This window comes from Hetaerina americana, unplaced genomic scaffold (assembly GCF_022747635.1).
Source record: "Hetaerina americana unplaced genomic scaffold, ioHetAmer1.1.p SCAF_59, whole genome shotgun sequence".
Taxonomy (NCBI): Eukaryota; Metazoa; Arthropoda; class Insecta; order Odonata; family Calopterygidae; genus Hetaerina; species Hetaerina americana.
The window spans coordinates 2734115-2752988 of record NW_027287194.1 but is presented as its reverse complement, the minus strand read 5'-3'; the positions used below and the strand labels follow the sequence as shown (position 1 = coordinate 2752988).

The following is an 18874-nucleotide window of genomic DNA, read 5'->3' as shown; positions in this document are numbered from 1 at the left end:
TGCACTACGTGGAGAATAAACTTAGATTCCATATAATGATTAAGCGATTTATTCTCGCGAATAAATTGAAAGCAGGTATGCATCCTCTTTGGCGATGATGTTTTCAATACCGTGATGTAGAGCATAAGAATGATTTAGATATAATTAAGGTTGAACAGATCGAGTGAAGAACAATTCTTTTGGTGAAAGTTAGGGTAGAAACGGATAAGCGTAACTGCCAAAGATGTCACCATGTGAACAATTTTTGAATGCTATTTGGTCCAGTGTGTGATCAATATTTTTTTCGATTCAAAATAGCACGCTGAAGGCTCAGCTGGATGTATTCATAACATCGCCCTCCTTCTCAGTACCCGCAGCTCTTTCCGAAAGTGCAGTTTCCGATTTACTTCAATATATGCATATCGTAAAGTGGATGAAAAAATTATTTCCCCCATATTAGCCAATATATATTACTATTAGGGATTAAACCAAGAACATTGGGGCAATGAATTATATATTTTATGAAATCTGAGTATTTTGCCACGATGGCTAAATGGATTTCCATTTTATCATCGATGTAAAATTATGGTGCCCCCAAAGTAAAACAAACCTTTTCGAACTGGACCTTCTTACACTCATTATTTTATTAAAACTGTGATGGAAACTATAAATCCATAATATTATGATTGTAGGATAAGTACATTTTTAAGTGCAAAAATGGAATAATAACGCGAATTTTTCACTTGGACACGAAGAAAAATATTTCAAGGTTATCAAATATTATCCCTACCCGGACTACAACCTTGACGTGGAGGAAGGGCTTGTACGTTCCGATGACCCTAGAGCTGTGCTGGCGGGAGTGATAATAAATGCTCCTAGTAGGGTCACCCATGCCAGATAGGTCGAAGGTTAGGATCCAGACGAAAGGTAGTCCACGCAACGTCTGTTCCTCAGTGAGGCGGCTGCAATGGCGTCTGACCCCAGTGGGGCGGCCAGTAAGTGATAGAGTCACGTTAAAAACACTACTGAGGAAGGCGATGGGAAACTACCTCATTTATCATTCCCAAGATTTAAATGATGGACAATACAGAGATTGCGATTCCTGGCACCTACGGGGCTCGGCCCAATCGGCCGTGTGTCTTGCCCGGGCAGCGGGAGAGGTAAGGGTTCCTTTACATGTCTCATACTGCTCAGGTGCGGGTGGGAAACGGGGATTCCGGTTGGGCAGTGTTAGGAAGAGGTGTAAGGCAGGGTTGCCCATTATCACCGTTGCTATTCAACCTGTACGCAAAGAAAATGATTAAGGAGGCATTGGAAGAACTGGAGGTAGGAATTAAATTGGGCGGGGAATGCGTAAAATCATTTAGGTTTACTGATGCGTTAGTTTGTCAGTCAGCCAATGGGTTGCAAGTATTGCTAGGTGAATTGGAAATTCAGTGCAACAGGTATTGGATGAGAATCAACACCAATAAAACAAAGGTTATGCGATTTTCTAGAAAGAAGAAAGCTAAGCTAAACATTAAAATAGGAGGCCAAAAACTAGAGTAGGTAGAACAGTTCACGTATCTCGAAAGTGTTTTGGACCAACATGGTAAAAGTAGCAGGGACAAAAGGAGAAGAATTGCTCTAGGCAAAAAGGTTTTCACAAAGAGGAGGAGGGAGTCAATGAGAGGGACGTTGAGTAAGGATATTAAGAAAATACTCGTAAATACTTTGATATGGAGCGTAGCTATGTATGGCGCGGAAACGTGGTGATTGAAGCAGGAGGATAGACGCAGACTGGAGGCTTTTAAAATGTGGGTGTGGAGAAGAATAGAGAAGGTGAAATGGACTGAGAAGAAAACAAATGAGGAAGCACTTGGTATGGTGGGCGAAGAGAGGGGTTTGTTGGAAGAAATCCTTTGGAGGCAGGAAAAGTGGTGAAGGGGGTTTTCATCGGTAGTGGGATGTTGAAGACGTTGATGGAGGGGAGAATGTTGGGCAAACGAGGAAAGGGAAGGAACAGAATAGGGATGTTGGACGCGATGAAGGGAGGAAGAAAGTACTCAGAGATGAAGAGGGACCTGACTCAGAGTAGGATACTGGATTTTTTATTTTGGTAGGAATTACAAAATATTAATTTATTGGCTGTGTCCATCCAAAAACCTCCCTCAACCGGTAGATTAGGTAACAATAAATGTAATTTTAGAACTTGTCCCGATAGGTGGATTTAAATCTAATGTACATAAGACTAAAATGTAATTTTTTTGGTAATCATTGGCAAAATCTTTTTTAATTGCAACTGTAGATGATTTTGACGAGCATGGTTTCGCTTAACTCGGCGGAAACCAATATGATTCAAAGATAGTGTCCCTCCTCGTTACCATGCAATGGAGGAATGGGTCTGCATATGTAACTTTCATTTCTATGTACCCAGGACTATCACCTGTGATTTGAAGACCCACTTTAAATTCTCTACGATTCAATGGTTATTTTATAGAAGTATTTCAAACGATCGAGTTTTATTAGTCCCATCTTTTAGCAAATAGGAATGAAAGCGTGCCAGGTGGAATCACACCCTGTCACTCACGCTAGACGTATTTCACAGGCTAACATTTGGAAGTAGACGAACCCTGCTGATAGAAAACAAGGCTGGCGCCTATATATATGTGTGTGTGTATATATATATATATATATATATATATATATATATATATATATATATATATATATATATATATATATATATATATATATATATATATATATATATATATATATATATATATATATATAACTTCTATATCTTCAGATGAAGACGGAGTGTTTCCGTCAAAATATCAAGAAATAACTTGTGAATGTTCTTCTTTTTTTGTGTTTCTATATTGTGTGTTACTGTGTTTTTGTGTATTGATATATATATGTATATATATATATATATAAAATATCTTCGAAATGGAACGCTCTTCGGCGACACACAAATATATAAAAACACAGATGTAGATTTTTAGAATATAGAGACACAAAGAAAGGACACTCACAATTTGTTATTTTACGTTTCGACAGCACGGCTGTCGTCTTCAGAACCTTCTGAAGACGACAGCCGTGCTGTCGAAACGTAAAATAACAAATTGTGAGTGTCCTTTCTTTGTGTCTCTATATTCTAAAAATCTACATCTGTGTTTATATATATATATATATATATATATATATACATACATACATACATACGAGGGTCATCCGGAAAGTAGTACCCGTTCGTGCCGCATGAAGTGCTGACGACGCGAGTAGCCGCTGGACGAGGTCAGATAGCTTCAGTGGCTTGTCTGCCTTCTCTGAGCCAAGTTGCGTGACGCTAGCATTGCCTGTGTTGTTTCTGTGATTGTTTACAATGTTTAAAAAAATTGAGAACGCCGCCAGTTGTGAAGTGAGGGCAGTGATTAAATTCCTCAATGCAAGAAACGTTCGCCCATGTGATATTCATCGCCAATTAAAGGAGGTGTATGGAGACAATGTAATGGACGAGTCGTCTGTTCGGCGGTGGTGTCGCAACTTCAACATGGGGAGGGGGAACACACACGACGATGAGCGTTTGGGGAGACCGTCTGTCATTACAGACCAACTGGTGAGCTCAGTTGACGTTTTCGTGAGGAACGATCGGCGCGTCACAATTGATGACATCTGTGAGCATTTTCCCAATGTTTCTCGAACAATTGTTCATGAAATTGTTAAACACCATCTGCATTATGCAAAAATTTGTGCAAGATGGGTCCCTCGCGTATCTCAATGAGCTGGCGGCGAAGGACTATGCAGCAGGAATACAGAAACTTGTCACACGTTATGACAAATGCCTTAATTTGCTTGGAGATTATGTTGAGAAGTAGTTTAAAGTATCCTCTTTCAAATAAAATTTTTTATGTTTGTTAATATTTACTTTTGTGTCTTTATTTCACGAACGGGTACTACTTTCCGGATGACCCTCGTGTGTGTGTGTATATATATATATATATATATATATATATATATATATATATATATATATATATATATATATATATATATATTCTATATTTCTATACACACTAATGAATTGTGAGAAATTAAGGCAGTATATTTTATAATTCTTCGCCATAAAATTTCACGAAATTTAATGGCAAGCTATTGTTTTAACCATGGATTTGATTCGACGTAAACCGACCATACGTTCGTTGGCCTGAAAAGTGCGATGAGACCTCACGAGTCCAGAGGGTCCATCTCTCGGCGTGACTCCGGCCCCGTGATCTGTCCTCGAGAAGACCAAGGAACTACTTGCACGATGGTATATAGTAGACAAACACGGCATGGTACTTGAAGGACTCGATGCTAGGGTTGTCTCCGTTGTCATATTTGCGTTGCTTTTTAACCTTAGCAGAGAGATAGCATGAACGCATACGTTTCTGTTACCACCTCCATGCGTAGCATAAAGAAAAGTACGTATCGTTTTCATGAAAAATTTCCACTGCGAGATTTCACTGAAAATGGAAATAGTCTCCTCTGTACAATGTTTTGTCTTCGCATCTATTTTTGAGAGTCTGATAGGCCGTTTCAGGGCACAATGTATAAAGTATTATTAAGCTGGATCACAGAAAATAAATTCATTCAATATTCATATTGACAGTACATGAAATTGCTATATTTTGGCCTGCGTCCTCTTTGGCTGACAGGTGATGACTTCGTACTTTGTCAGCGTGCGACAATGGCCGTATCGAAAAAAAGAGGAATACAACGGTAGCCCTTAGAATCATTTTTGGCAACAATCCCAGGAATATGTATCCATGGACTGCCATAGAGTTATTCACTTTATATATGAAAGGATGAAGTTACAATTGTTTGATTTGGGCCATTTAATCAGATTAGAGATTAGTTCACCTTATTTTGTTTGCCATTTATCCACAGTACATTCATAAAGCGTCGTTCTAATGCACAAATTGTGTTTATAGACCTGATCGTTTGTGGTTATTACAGTTATCGACTCTCTTCCCTTAAGGAGTCAATTAACTCTCAATAAAAAAAAGTTTAAAAACGAACAGAATTTTAAAAAATAAACAAAAGATCTATTCGAGCACATCAATCTATTTCGACTTTTCGTTTTTGGCAGATATGCGCAATGCGCAAATGTTGCTATCCCGGCTATCAAGTGCTTTAATCTTCTTTGACCCCAGAATGGGAAATCGGCGGAGAGAAAGTGATGTGTGCCGCTGATAAACGTATGATTGCTTCAAACTTTTATCTCTTTTCGTACTTCCGTCATCCACCTCATGATCTTACGCATCGTCGGGGAGCTTGCGTGTAGTTTGGGCCGGGATGAAGGGTTGCCCGGGGCGTAAGTAGAGGTGACCACTCCCTGGGTGGGCCGATTGTCTTTTACGAGAGTCGCCTGGGACTGATCTCCGGGAGGCTGCACTACGGCGCAGCCCCTCAAGGAACCGCAGGCCCAAACCCCCTTTACCCCCCCAACCCTATCCGCCCCCCCCGCTCACGAACCCCTGGCATTCCTTCGCCTATACTGCCCGGAACTTCCCAATCACCCATCTGAGGATCGCAAATATGGGGATTGCAATCCTTAGGAGAATACGTTTATAAGGAAATTTGGAAAAGATCCATAGAAAATCCGATGGCTATGTTAACAATTACCAAGAAAATAAAGCAAGCGTGAATGGGGTATTTCGGAGGTATTTGACCGGGAGTAACTTGATTCACGACGAGACCAGACGACACTTGGACTTTGAGAAAGTTACAGGTCACCTGAGTTTTCCTGAGTCTTGGAAAAAATTATTATGGTACCAAATCATATTGGTAGGTTAGACCACCGGAACAATAAAATAACAGAGAGAGATAAACTTCGTCACAGTCAGATTCAAATTACTCGTTCTTACCTCATACGATACACATTCACAGAAAAATCGAACCCAAACATTGGAGGATTTTTCATTCATAAATAAATACTTTATGATATCATGAACGCACTCAATACTGACACATGGTGTCTGTATTTCAGTGCCCGGGGTGTTTATGTAAATGGGCAACTTAATGTACACTCATATGTAGGTACGTATGCATTCTGTACTTGTGTACGAATGGATATTCGTATATCGCTCTCCACCACGAGCCGTCGCCGTATCGTTGAGATGTATCTGTAGGTGACGAGCAGTTTGTTTATTGGAAGCGCCTTACGCCATGTGGAACATGTATTCAATATCAGTTCTGGATCAAGAACAATGAAATCATATCCCTTCAAAAATAAGTTACAGTCGTTTCACATCTCTTATAGAGGGCAGCATCTTGTACATAGGTGCTGGTTCCATTTTAAAGAAATTGACAGAAAAGAAGGCATATTTTTTCAATAAAATTCTCAAATCAAGTGATAGGTGGCAGGATTGGTAGGCCTCCTATTGCCCATTTTCAATCGCTGGTTGTTGAATTTTTTAAACCGTTTAAAATAGTATTATTTGCGTTTGATTAAAAAACACCACAGGCTGATGGGGATGGGTTAGGGGGCGGGGTCAAGGGAGAGGTCAGAAAGGGAGGCGGGAGGGAGATTTCGGAGTGACCAAGAGTGAGGCACAATGGAGGGGGGAGGTGGCTGAACCCCAGTCACAGTTTTAAGAAGAGACGGGTGGAAGGGATTGAAGGCCCGCCGCCATCTTGGATGATTCGAAAGAGCTTGGGGGCGCGTTCCCTTCGTCAGTGTCCGGCTCCCCGTCACTCAGGCGTGCGCACGTAGACAGAGGGATGCCGCCGAGTTAAAACCGGAAAGAATCCGAGGAAGACGCCTGGATTCGTCCAAAATGAGACTATAACCAACCCAGCACGTCGGTTGTGAGATGCCTAACATCAGCAACCCCCTCGTCCCACCTCACGCTCGGGAAGGATTTCTAGTTTCGGATCCCATGTGACGAACTCGGGGAAACGGGTGGCCCGGCAAGCGTGGGCAATGCCCCGAAAATTAGACTGCCCTCCTCTACTTCCTCCTCCACACTCCCGGTGGCCATTCTCCTGACGAAGGGCACCACCCTCCTCCCCCTTGGCGTCGACACCCAAATGGACCCTTTTCCCTTCTTCAAAGGAGAAGTACGCGTAGTGATTTCGCGCCATCGGGAGGAGGTGGTGTGCTATTTCTAAGAGTAGAATCCAATGGTCGTCCCTGCAGATGCGTTGTTTTCCTATGCAGCCCCCAATCTCCTCTTTCACTTTCCTCTTCATCCCTCTCCCTCCCGTCCTCTCCCATTTCTTCTGGTTTTTTCTCTCTCTCTTTACTCTCCCCTTTCTCTATCTCCCCTTACATTTTCTAACCCTCTATTTCCTTCTCCCTTTCTTCTTATCTCCCACTTTCTCCCGCCCTCTCTATTACCTATTCTCTTCTCTTCCTCTTCTCCTTCTCCCTCCTCTCTTCCTCATCCTCTCTCCTTACGCACCTTCCTTTCAACCTACTTCTTCCCCAATTTTGCCTCCTTCCCTACCTCCCACCTCCTTTCCCTCCTCCTCTTCATTCTTCTCCACCTACTTCTCCACCTACGTCTCTACCTTCTTCCCCACCTCCTTCTATCCCTCCCCCAAACCATTCTTCTCTTCTACCTCCACCCCAATATATCCTTCCGCCCCTTCTCTACCTCCTGCCCTCCCTATCCCTTCCCTAGCTCCTTCCCACCCGCAATCGTCTCTATCCCTCCCTCCCTCATTATCCTCTGCCTCTCAGTCCCCCTGATCGTCCTTCTCCTCCTTTTCCCAGATCTCTCCCTCCTCCTCGGCTCTCCATGGATCGGTTGGTGGAGTTGGGTGAACGTAGATGGGGGTTCAACTGTTTCAGGAAATAAAGTGAGAGCGTGGAATGCGGGGAAAGGAGGAGAGATTTGCGTGTTTTTCCTCGGTAAGTGTGAGGTTAGGACGGATCAGGAACGGAGCCGTCGTGGGAGGGTGAGGGAAGGAATGAATGAGAGAGGGAGTGAGGAGGGATGGAGCGAGAGATTCGAGGACAAAGGAGAAGAGTGTGATTGCGGAGGGATTGTGAGAGGGAAGGATTGCCTGTTTGTTTCGGCGACGCATTTGTTTCCCAAGTTTTATCCGTCTCCTAAGGAGCTACAGGGTCAAGTACCCCGGTCTAAGTCAGAAACAGGAATAGATGTACGAGAGGGAATTCGAAAGGTTTAATTTTTAGGGAGCTAATGCATTTAAACGCCTTACTGATTTTAAATGCATTAGTCCCCTAAGTCCCTAATTGCACAGGCGACTTGAGCAGAAAAGGTCCATTGAAAAAATTTTAAATATGTTATGGGAAGAGAGAGTCTTGGCAATATTCGAGGGATCACTTAGGAATTTTATCAAAAGTGAACAGCGAACGGCAAACAGTACTAAGCCCTATACCGCGTGTAAAATTCACACATCAGGGTGGGGGCCAGTTCCTTTCCCTGCAACGGTTATGGTTTCCCAAGAAAATCTGGTACCCGAAACGTCACATAGCATGGGTGGAGCTGAAGTTGCCCAGTGAGGTTTGCCCGGGAATCGAACACGGGCCCTGCATTCAGTACTCAAGGGCTCTACCCCTGGGCTACCGTGACCCACAAAACTGTATACATATATAATGTATACGAAGGGAGCACAAGTGGACAAAAAAACACAGAAACACACAAAAAAAGAAACAAACTAATTTTCGGTGTTCCTAGCCAACTTTCTCAAGGAAGAGAAAGAAACGTTTTTGTCTTCCACCATTACTGCGAACTTTATGCCCATTATTATTCATATTACAATATATTGTATATACATATATATATATATAAATATATATATAATTATATATAATATATACATATATATATTTATATGTATACATTTATGCATGTATATATATATATATATATATATATATATATATATATATATATATTATTAAGTAATCTACCGGTTAAGGTAGGTTTTAGGATGGACACAGCCCCTAAATAAATATTTTGTGACTACTAACAAAACATAAAATCCATCATCATACTCTCAATCAGGTCCCTCTTCATCTCTGAGTTCCTTCTTCCTCCCTTCATCCCGTCAAACAACCCTATCCTGTTCCTTTCCATTCTTCGTTTGCCCAATATTCTCCCCTCTATTACAGTCTTCAAACATCCCACTGCCGGCCTTCATCCACTTTTCCTGCCTCCATAGGATTTCTCCCGACAAACTCCCCTCTTCGCCCACCACACCAAGTACTTCCTCATTTGTTTTCTTCTCGGTCCATTTCACCTTCTACATTCTTCTCCACACCCACATTTCAAGAGCCTCCATTCTACGTCCATTCTCCTGCTTCAAAGACCACGTTTCCGCGCAGCATAAAGCTAGGCTTCATATTAAAGTTTTGACGAGTCTTTTTCTAATATATTTACTCAACGTCCCTGTCATCAACACCCTCCTCCTTTAAAAGCCTCTTGGCCTATTCCAATACTTCTCCTAACGACCCTACTACTTTCACCCTGTTGGTCCAAAACACTACCGAGACACGTAAACTGTTCTGCCTGCTCTAGTTTTTGTCCTCCTATTTTAATGTTTAGCTTAGCCTTTTTCTTCTAGAAAATCGCATAACCTTTGTTTTCTTAATATTGATTCTCATCCCATACCTGTGTCTCTGAATTTCCAATTCACTAAGCAATGCTTGCAACCCTTTGGCTGACTGACAAACCAAAGCTTGGTCATCAGGAAACCTAACTAATTTTACGAGTTCCCCGTCCACTTTCATTCCTACTTCCATCTCTTCCCTTGCCTCTTTAATCATTTCCTCAACATACAGGATGAACAGCAACGGGGATAAAGGGCCAACCTGGCTTACACCTCTTCCTAACACTGCCCATCCAGACTCCCCGTTTCCCACTACCACCTGAGCAGTCTGACACGTACAGGTTGCGGAATAGCCTCCTGTCCCTCCAATCTATTCCTATTTTCTGCAATATACTCATTAGTTTTTCCCAATTCACTCTGTCAAACGTTTTTTCGAAATCTACGAATTTACACATCAGGGGAAGAGGGGGCCAGTTCCTTTTCCTTGTGCCGGTTATGGTTTCTCAGGAAGACCTGGTCCCCGAAAAATCACATAGCTTGGGCGGAGCGGCAGGTGCCCAGAGTGCCTACCCCGGGGATTGAACCCAGGCCCTCCGGTCTGCAGCCTAACGCTCTACCCCCTGGACCACAGCGACCCCTATAAGTATATATATATATATATATATATATATATATATATATATATATATATAAACTATGTTAACATATAAAGATTTTGGACGTGGACGAGAAATAGGAGGGGCAGAGAAAAGGAAGGCGATGGAAATATGGCGCTTGAGTAGAATAATGCTGAAAATGTGTGTGTGGATATGTATGTATATGTGTAGGTATTTATGTGTGTGTATGTGTATGTATTTGTATGCGTGTGTCTATATATATATATATGTATATACTTTTTTCTTTTCGATGTGCAAATCTGTGTTAATGAATTGATGTCTGTCCATATGTATTTATGTGTACATATTAATGTAACTATAAGTTTGATGGCTAATATAATATGTATACGACGATGGGTTAAATGGAAGAAGGGACCATTTGGTCTCAATTTCGCCCAAATAAAGACCACTATCTATCTATCTAAATGAAATAGATAGGCTGAATAACAATTGAAGGAGGAGAGCGAGTGAGGAAATGGGCCAATGGAGGACACTTGAGACAATGATAAGAGATAGACTAACCACGCACATCCTGAGGGACGACGATTACTTATTAGGGGCAATAAATGGAGAAAGAGAAAAGGCGTAATTACACACGAAGACCGAGGGTAAGTTAAAGAAAGCAGGCGATTGAAAATGACGTTACAAAAATTATAGAGGGGATTGAGAACTAGGCAGATAGAAAAAGGCAAGGCTTGGAGCGTTGCTGCAATGTTGTCGGTTGTGATTGAAGGAAGAAGGCTTTTTAAACGGGGATGGGAGTACTTAGATGGGTAAGGGAAGATGACTTCTAATAAGCTTTTTGAAAGACAAGGGAGCATGGAGGAAGTGTGGTGAATTGAAGAAGGAAATAATTTATGTCACACAAAACAGTCCAATGCAAAGGTTATACGCCCTGCTGCTAGGTACCAACAAAACTGATTGGTTGTCGTCATTCATACTGAGATCTGCGATGCTTTATGCAACCAAGTGTCCCGATTCTTTGGCCAAGAGATGGCGTTAGGGAGCTGTTTGACCCACCAAAGGAGTACTAGAAAACACACTTGAAGAAAGGATAGTAGTAAAGGAATCATACAACATCATAAAGGATAAGAACAGTGCGTTTCGTGGCACGAATAGCCAGAAGAAGGAGATGAGCCACATTGGCATAATACACGTTCAAACACGAAATCCCGCCAAACGGCGAACAAATACTCATTTATACAGAAACAGATATAAGGAAAAGGGATAGGGACACACATAAAGGACGAACACAGGAGAGGTGGGGAAGGCAGAATAAAGCAGATCACGACTGTAAATCCATATATATATATATATATATATATATATATATATATATATATATATATATATATATATATATATATATATATATATATATATATGTATATATATATGTATATAAACAATCCGTTTTCAGAGGAAGACGGATTGTTTCCGTCGAAATATCAAGAAAATACGTGTGAGTGTTCTCTTTTTTTGTGTTTCTATATTATGTGTTACTGTGTATTGTACTATTCGGCACTTCCGTGTTACGTCTATGAAAGCATATACTATATATATATATATATATATATATATATATACAAGGAAATTAAGGGGGATGAAACTAAATAAGGCTGTGGGGGTGGGTAACATTCCCGCGGAACTATTGAAATGTTTAGGAAAATTGTGGCAGGAAGAAGCTATATGGGCTGATCCGTAGTATTTATGAGGAGGGAATCTGGCCGGAAGACTTTCTGAGATCAGTTTTAGTTCCTATTCCGAAAAAGATAAAGGCCACGTCATGTGAGGACTACAGGACAATAAGTTTGATATCCCACGCAGCTAAAGTGGTTATCAGGGTCATCAAAAAAGGATAGAGAGTAGGGCAATGATTACTTAGGGGATGATCAGTTCGGGTTTAGGAAGGGGATAGGTACGCGTGATGCCATTGCAGTAATGAGATTATTAATCCAGAGGAATATAGAATACAACGAGGAAGTATTTGCCTGTTTCGTAGATTTCGAAAAATCGTTTGATAGAGTGAATTGGGAAAAAACAAATGAGTATGTTTCAGAAAATAGGATTAAATTATAGGAAAAGGAGGCTAATCCGCAACCTATACATGTCTCAGGCTGCACAGGTGGGAGCGGGGAACGGGGAGTCCGGATGGGCAGTGTTAGGATGAGGTGTAAGGCAGGGTTGCCCATTATCACCGTGCCTGTTCAACCTGTATGTAGAGTAAATGATTGATGAGGTATGGGAAGAATTGGAGGTAGCAATGAAAGTGGGCGGGGCATTCGTAAAATCAGTTAAGTTTGCTGATGGCCAAGCTTTAGTTTGTCTGTCAGCCAAGGGGTTGCAAGCATTGCTTAGTGAATCGGAAATTCATTGCGAAAGATATGGGATGAGAATCAATATTAATATACCAAAGGTGTGCGATTCTCTAGAAAGAAAAAGGCTAAGCTAAACATTAATACAGGAGGGAATAAACTAGAGCAGGTAGATCAGTTTACGTATCTCGGAAGAATTTTGGACCAACACGGTCAAGCACCGGGACGGTTTATACTTGCCCGCTTGGGCAGCCAAAGAACATTTGTGTGGGGACGTAAGGAGAAGAACTGCGCCAGGCATAGAGGGTTTCACAAGGACGAGGGAGTTGATGACAGGGACGTTGAGTAAGTATATTAAGAGAAGACTCGTAAAAACTTTGATATGGAGCTTAGCTATGTACGGCGCGGAAACGTGGTCTTTGAAGCAGGAGGATGGACGTAGACTGGGGGCTTTTTGAACGTGGGTGTGGAGAAGAATGGAGAAGGTGAAATGGACAGAGAAGAAAACAAATGAGGAAGTACTTGGTATGGTAGGTGAGGACAAGGGTTTGTAGGCAGAAATTCTATGGAGGCAGGAAAAGTGGATGAAGGGGATATTGGCCGGCAGTGGGATGTTGAAAACTGTAATAGAAGGGAGAAGGTTAGGCAATCGAGGAAAGGGAAGGAACAGGTCACAAACTATTTATTTAGGAGCTGGGTCCATCTAAAAACCTACCTTGACCGGTACTTAATAATAATAATAATATATGCACATGCACACACTCATATCTCAATCCTTCCCTTCCTAACTCTGGAGAATATCGATAGGTGGCAGCAGCTCTCTCCACAAGAGGGAATCGTGATTCCGCCGCGGCGATCAGGCCGGCCACATCTCCCGATTTGCTCCCTCTAACCCTGCATATCGCCTACTTCGAACAGGAAGTAAAACAGTGAACCTTGATTTCAATCATACTCTCGAATGTTACGGTCAACGCGCGCGCAAAACATCAGAAAAACGCGTGCGTGAATAGTGCTCTGTCGAATGCGGATTGGGCATTACACACACGCGAACATACACGCACAAATCTCAAGTACAACACCTTAACCGTATAAGACCCAGTTCTGTTTAGTGTTCTCAAATTTGAAGGTTGACTTTAACTTCCGATTAAAGCCTAAATTTAGGTTTTATTATCGGTGGTTATTTGTCAAAATCGGGAGTTATGAATGACCTTTAGCTCAAGGATAAGAAAACACTACTGTTGGCAAGCTCACGTCCGCTGACTATCAGTCTTAATGGTTATTAAATCGAACCTGTCAGTGAGGCTCACGTGAGTTAAGCGTCTACGTCCACTAAGGACTGGATCAAACGAGGCGCGATAAGGCCAGACCTAAGGATTGCTGGATGGCACGTCCGCGGCATCTACTCGTTTCAGCAAGGTCTCATGGTTGCAATCGCAGCGTGGAAATCCTCCTTCCGGATCGAACCTCTCCTCGCCCACGAGGAGGAGAAATCAGAGAGCCAAGTATGGCTGGATATTTGTGTGCTTCGCGCGCCAACCAATGGAATAAACATGTCTCCCGCCCTCGCCACACGAAATAAATCACCACCGCCCGCAGTCGAGGTGAGGTGGCGACCATTGGCACGAAAAAATGATAAAAATGCAGCGGTATTGGTTTCCCAATTTTGGTCTGATTGCTTAATCTAAAATCAACGCGATTTCCCTCACGCGAGCGTCCGTATCTTATATCCCGATTGGAGCAGAACTGCTCGTTCCTTGGAGAGCCTTCTACTGAGAGTGAACTTGAACTGAACCTGGGTGAACTCATTACAAATTTCATGACGACCTTAATTACCTGAGGGGTGAATAAGTCTCTGTTTTGAGAGATTGTGACAGGTTTTAATCTGTGGATATAAAATATACTCCAGAAGAAAGAAAAACTGTGATGTTCCGCGGCGATTTTATTGTGTGAAACGGGTTTCAACGACAGTACGAATTAAACTTCAATATAACCAGAAAAATATGATCTGCACCCGAGGATGATGTATTCTAAATCGAAGCCGTGGACCGCGGAACGGAGGAGGGGGAGAAGGGTCGGAGTTGAGTCGGTCGGAGGAGGGGGAGAAGGGTCGGAGTTGAGTAGGTCGGAGGAGGGGGAGAAGGATTCTGTGAGGAAAACTTGAGTTGTGCTGTACAAATAAAAGTGGCGTGACTGAAGTGCCATGCTTGCACTCTATTGCCCAAAGAGCATATGCAGAGCCTTCTTCTCGAGTTAGGGAGTTTGCAACGAGGAGTCAGGTTTAGTATTTCATTTTGATAATATTTCCTCTTTTTGCAACGTCACCTGCGTCCGATCAAATGAGTATGATATTTCAGGGACGACGGTTAGTTTCCATACAATTTGATATTGGAAATCCAATATGCTATGCGTGCTCTTGAGGCACTGGGGGACTAAAACCAGAAGAATAAGACATTAGTGGTTACGAAATAGATGTGGCTCTCGCGAAAAACTGATATCACTTGCACAATTATTTATAGGTTAGAACAGTGTTAACATAGTGTCATCTATTTTCACTTTTATAAATGATATTTATGAGTTTAAATGTGAGCAAAATAGCTCTAATTCGCATGGTATCGAAAAATTGGCGCCACAGAACTGGTTCGAAAGAGATTTTAAGAGGACAAAAACAAATAAGAATCTCTTAAAGAGCACTTTAAAAAGTGCATGTGTGTGCATCATTTACGTATTTTTTTAAGATACATGCATGTTAGAATGGGAGCAGAGTAACTCTCCCTCATCACTCTTCATTAGCACATGGACTAAGGTGACGACACATTATCTCGCACGGCGGTCACCATCCGAACTCCTTAACAGAGGGACGGAAGTAGCGGCGAGCCTTATCCGTCCCGTCAGCAGCTAGTAGGTCCGGGGCGCGCAAACCCCCGGAATTTCCATCTTATTCCGTTAATGCGTGCGCGACTTGCGCCTTCCTCCTGCGTCTGCGTGGTGCGAGGTGGGCAGAGGGGGATGGGGAGGCGAGATGGCGAGGGAGGGGCTCATGGTTTTGTGCGTGGGGTATGACCTGGGAGGAAAGGAGACACTTTCCCTCCCTCCGCCCGGCGATTGATTCCTGCCCCTCCCCTTCAGAGGGTCTGAGGGAGGGAGGGGGGAGGAAGAGAGAGAGGGGGGAGGGATAAAGGAGAGAAGAAGGAGGGAGAGAGGGAGGAGGGAGAGAGGGAGGAGGGAGAGAGGGGGGGAGGGAGAGCAGGGAGGGAGGGAAAGAAGGGGGAGGGAGAGTGGGGGGAGGAAAAGAGGGGGGAGGGAAAGAGAAGGGGAGGGAAAGAGGGGAGGAGGGAGAGTGGGAAATGGAGGCGCGGCGCGCCATCTATCACGCGCTAGCGTCGCGGAGAAACAAAAGGGTCGCGAGAATGCGACACGCTCGGAATGGGGTCGAGGACTCTTCGGGAGTCAGGGTGGGGGAAGATGGCGCTACTCTGTTCGGTGCTAGGGCGCCCGCTGTCTTTTTCGGTGGTTGCGTTCATTTGATTGCCGCCAATAGCACCGCAGTGATCAACAATCTCAAAGTTGATTCTGTACCAATATTGCTCGCCTAATGCCTAAGCTCCTAGACACGTTATGGGTAAAATCCACGCGATAGTACAGTGATATTAACGATAAGAGAGGGGTGCTTATCCTCATGCTTCGAGCAACCTGAGTTTCTCTGGAGAGAACTTTTAAAAAACTTTAAGCTTCGGTGAAATTGCATTAGACACACCCTGAGTCGCATCCAAGGGAAAAAACCTGAACACTCATTCTGTCACCGGTCGAAGACTATTCCACTGGACTATCATGTCCAATGAATATATACCACTTGCGAAGTAAATTATTTTTAAGGGTTGACCGGGTGGTTGAGGACGAAACGTTATCTCCCCAAAGGAAAAGCATTTCGGCTGTTTCTTAGCACAACTTTTTTCGAAGTCCGCGGAGGTTCCTCTTCGAAGAGAGTAGAACGTTGGTGGAAAGAAGGAAGGGTTGAAAGGAAAAGGACCGACGCACAGGATCCTCCGCTTCCAGGTAACACAACTGCTCAAATACGCACAGATATACACTCAAGACTGGAAAACCCGAGCGAATGGTTGACGCAAGAGGGGATAGGAAGACAAAATGAATGAGTAACCTGTTCTGGCCTCCTTGGCTGGAAAATCACAGTCAAATTGGTCTATCCGTCTCTCCTCTTTGCCCCCGTCCGCTCCTCGTCCTTCGTTTTCGCTGCTGCGAGGGGGGACCACGTCGTCCGTCCGTCCCACTATGCGCGCACCGTCGCCCTCCCGCGCCACTTCGGGCTCACACGGGCCACGCCATGCGTCCAAGGCGTCGCGGGCGTTTCATCGTCGACCGACCGGGCGGGGGTGAGGGGGTGTCGGGGGGGTCGTGGAGACGGCCAAGTCCCTCCTCCCGCCTCCTCTACATGCTGCCGCCGCCTTCCCTTCCTTCTCCCGCCTCCCTCTCACACTCTCACGCCTTCACACGCAACCACCCCCCGAACACACGACCCCCACGCACATCAACGCACACACTCCCTCTCTCTCTCCCCGAACATAATATCCAACACTCTCTCTTTTTCACCTCCGAGACCAAAATTAATATAGCTTTTACTTCCTTATTGTCGATCTTGGGACATCTTTATTCCACAATTCCACTCTCTCAAGTTTCTACGTCTCGTTCGCTGCAGTTAATGGTGAAATTCAGGAGGGAAGTCTCGTGGATATTTTAAATTATTATTATTATCATTTTCATATAAATTCAGATTCCTTTATTATTTTAAATAATTTAGACTACGCCAACATAATGCGAGGCATTCCCTCACCCTCCATCCCCGCCTCCCCGAGTCGTTCCTCCATCCTACCTTCCCTCTTCCCCCGCCCTCACACGTCTCCTCTCGCCCGGAGCCCCGATCCGAAAGTTTCGCTCTCGAGACAAGGGAGCAAAGCGTCCTCGGCAGTGATGGCCTTCACTCCCTGCTCTGTCCGTCTTCATTCCTTCCCTGCTCTCACACACACTCGCCATGCACACACGCACTCACATATACGCGCACACCCTTTCCCGCTTCTTTACCAAAAGTCCTCCACCTCTGTCCACTCGCTCCCACCGAGGCGCCCTCCTCGCTTTCGTCTGTCTCACCGAAACTCTCCTCCGCACGTCCCCTCCGCACTCACCCGCGGTCACACGCTCACTGCCTCCCTCGGACCTCCACGGATACCTTCCACACCCCTCCCTTTCCCTCCTCCACTCCCTCCCTCTACCCGCCCACCCCCTCCCTGCATTTCTATCTCCACCTCCCTCCCTCTCCCTCCTCCTCAACCGCCTTCCCTCCCCTTACTCTTTCTTTCCCCATTCTCTCAATCTTCCTTCGCTCCTCCTACACCACCCTCGATTCAATCCTTTTCTACCACTTCCCTCTCCACCTCTTTCTCACTCCTACTTCTCCTCCTCCCGTCTCTCTCTCCTTCCCTCCGCTCTCCTCTTTCTCCGCTCTCCTCACCCTCCTCCTCTCCCGCCTGCCTTTTCTCTCCATCCTCATCTCCCTACTTCACTTTCCCTCTTTTACTTTCTCCATACACCTCCCTCTCTTCTCTCCTTTCTCCTCTTTCTCCTCCTTCCCCTTTTCCTCCTCTCTCCCCCCTCCTCCCCGCATCACCCCCTCCACTCCACACCCCTGGAGGTGTGGGAGAAAGGAGCAGTTGTGGGTCTGAGGAAAGGGGTTTAAGTGTGTGTGTGGTCGGGGCGGCGTCGGGGCGGGGGAAGAAGAGAGGGGGAGGGGAAAGGAGGGGCGGGAGGGAGGGCGGGATTTTGAGAGAGTCGTGGGCAGCTGGAGGGTGGCCAGTTGAGGACGGGAAACTATATAGATGCGCACGTATATTCAAGGTCCTCCGGTATAATTTAGACACCATAATATAAAAAACATATCGATATCCCTGGTTTATTTTTTCTTAGGGATTCATCGATATGAATCCCCCGATGTATCAGACGAGTGTCAATGGCTCGAAACTCGAATTTGGGTAGTAAAATCAGTCTTCGTCCACCGTTTTCCCATAGCCCGGTCAAAATCATTGCGGTAGAGGTTACTCGGAAGTGAAGAAGCAGCCATTCGTGATTTGTAAAAGGTTAACAATGATCAAGGATGGTAATGAAAGATCCATGCATTCTTGCATCTGCAAACTAATTTTCTGAACTTGTTTCCCTCACACACTCGTCGACATTTATCTCTCAAAAATGAACAAAAGCCAATGTTAAAACGAGTTTTTTTATTTTCAGAGGAACGCTACGCAGGCGTCTCAATTCTACAAATTTTCCAAAAGGATTTTTTATCATTGCTTAAATGAATACTGAGAA

The 18874-nt window shown here is 44.1% G+C and overlaps 1 long non-coding RNA gene across 1 annotated transcript in view; it reads right to left on the bottom strand.

Moving 5' to 3' along the window:
- LOC139694893 (uncharacterized) overlaps nt 1-17701 on the bottom strand; it is a 228236-nt gene extending 210535 nt beyond the window's left edge. Inside the window, exon 1 of the long non-coding RNA XR_011702240.1 lies at nt 16659-17701. This is a non-coding gene — a long non-coding RNA (uncharacterized lncRNA). The remainder of the gene's footprint in view (nt 1-16658) is intronic.
- Between the last annotated feature and the right edge of the window lie 1173 nt (nt 17702-18874).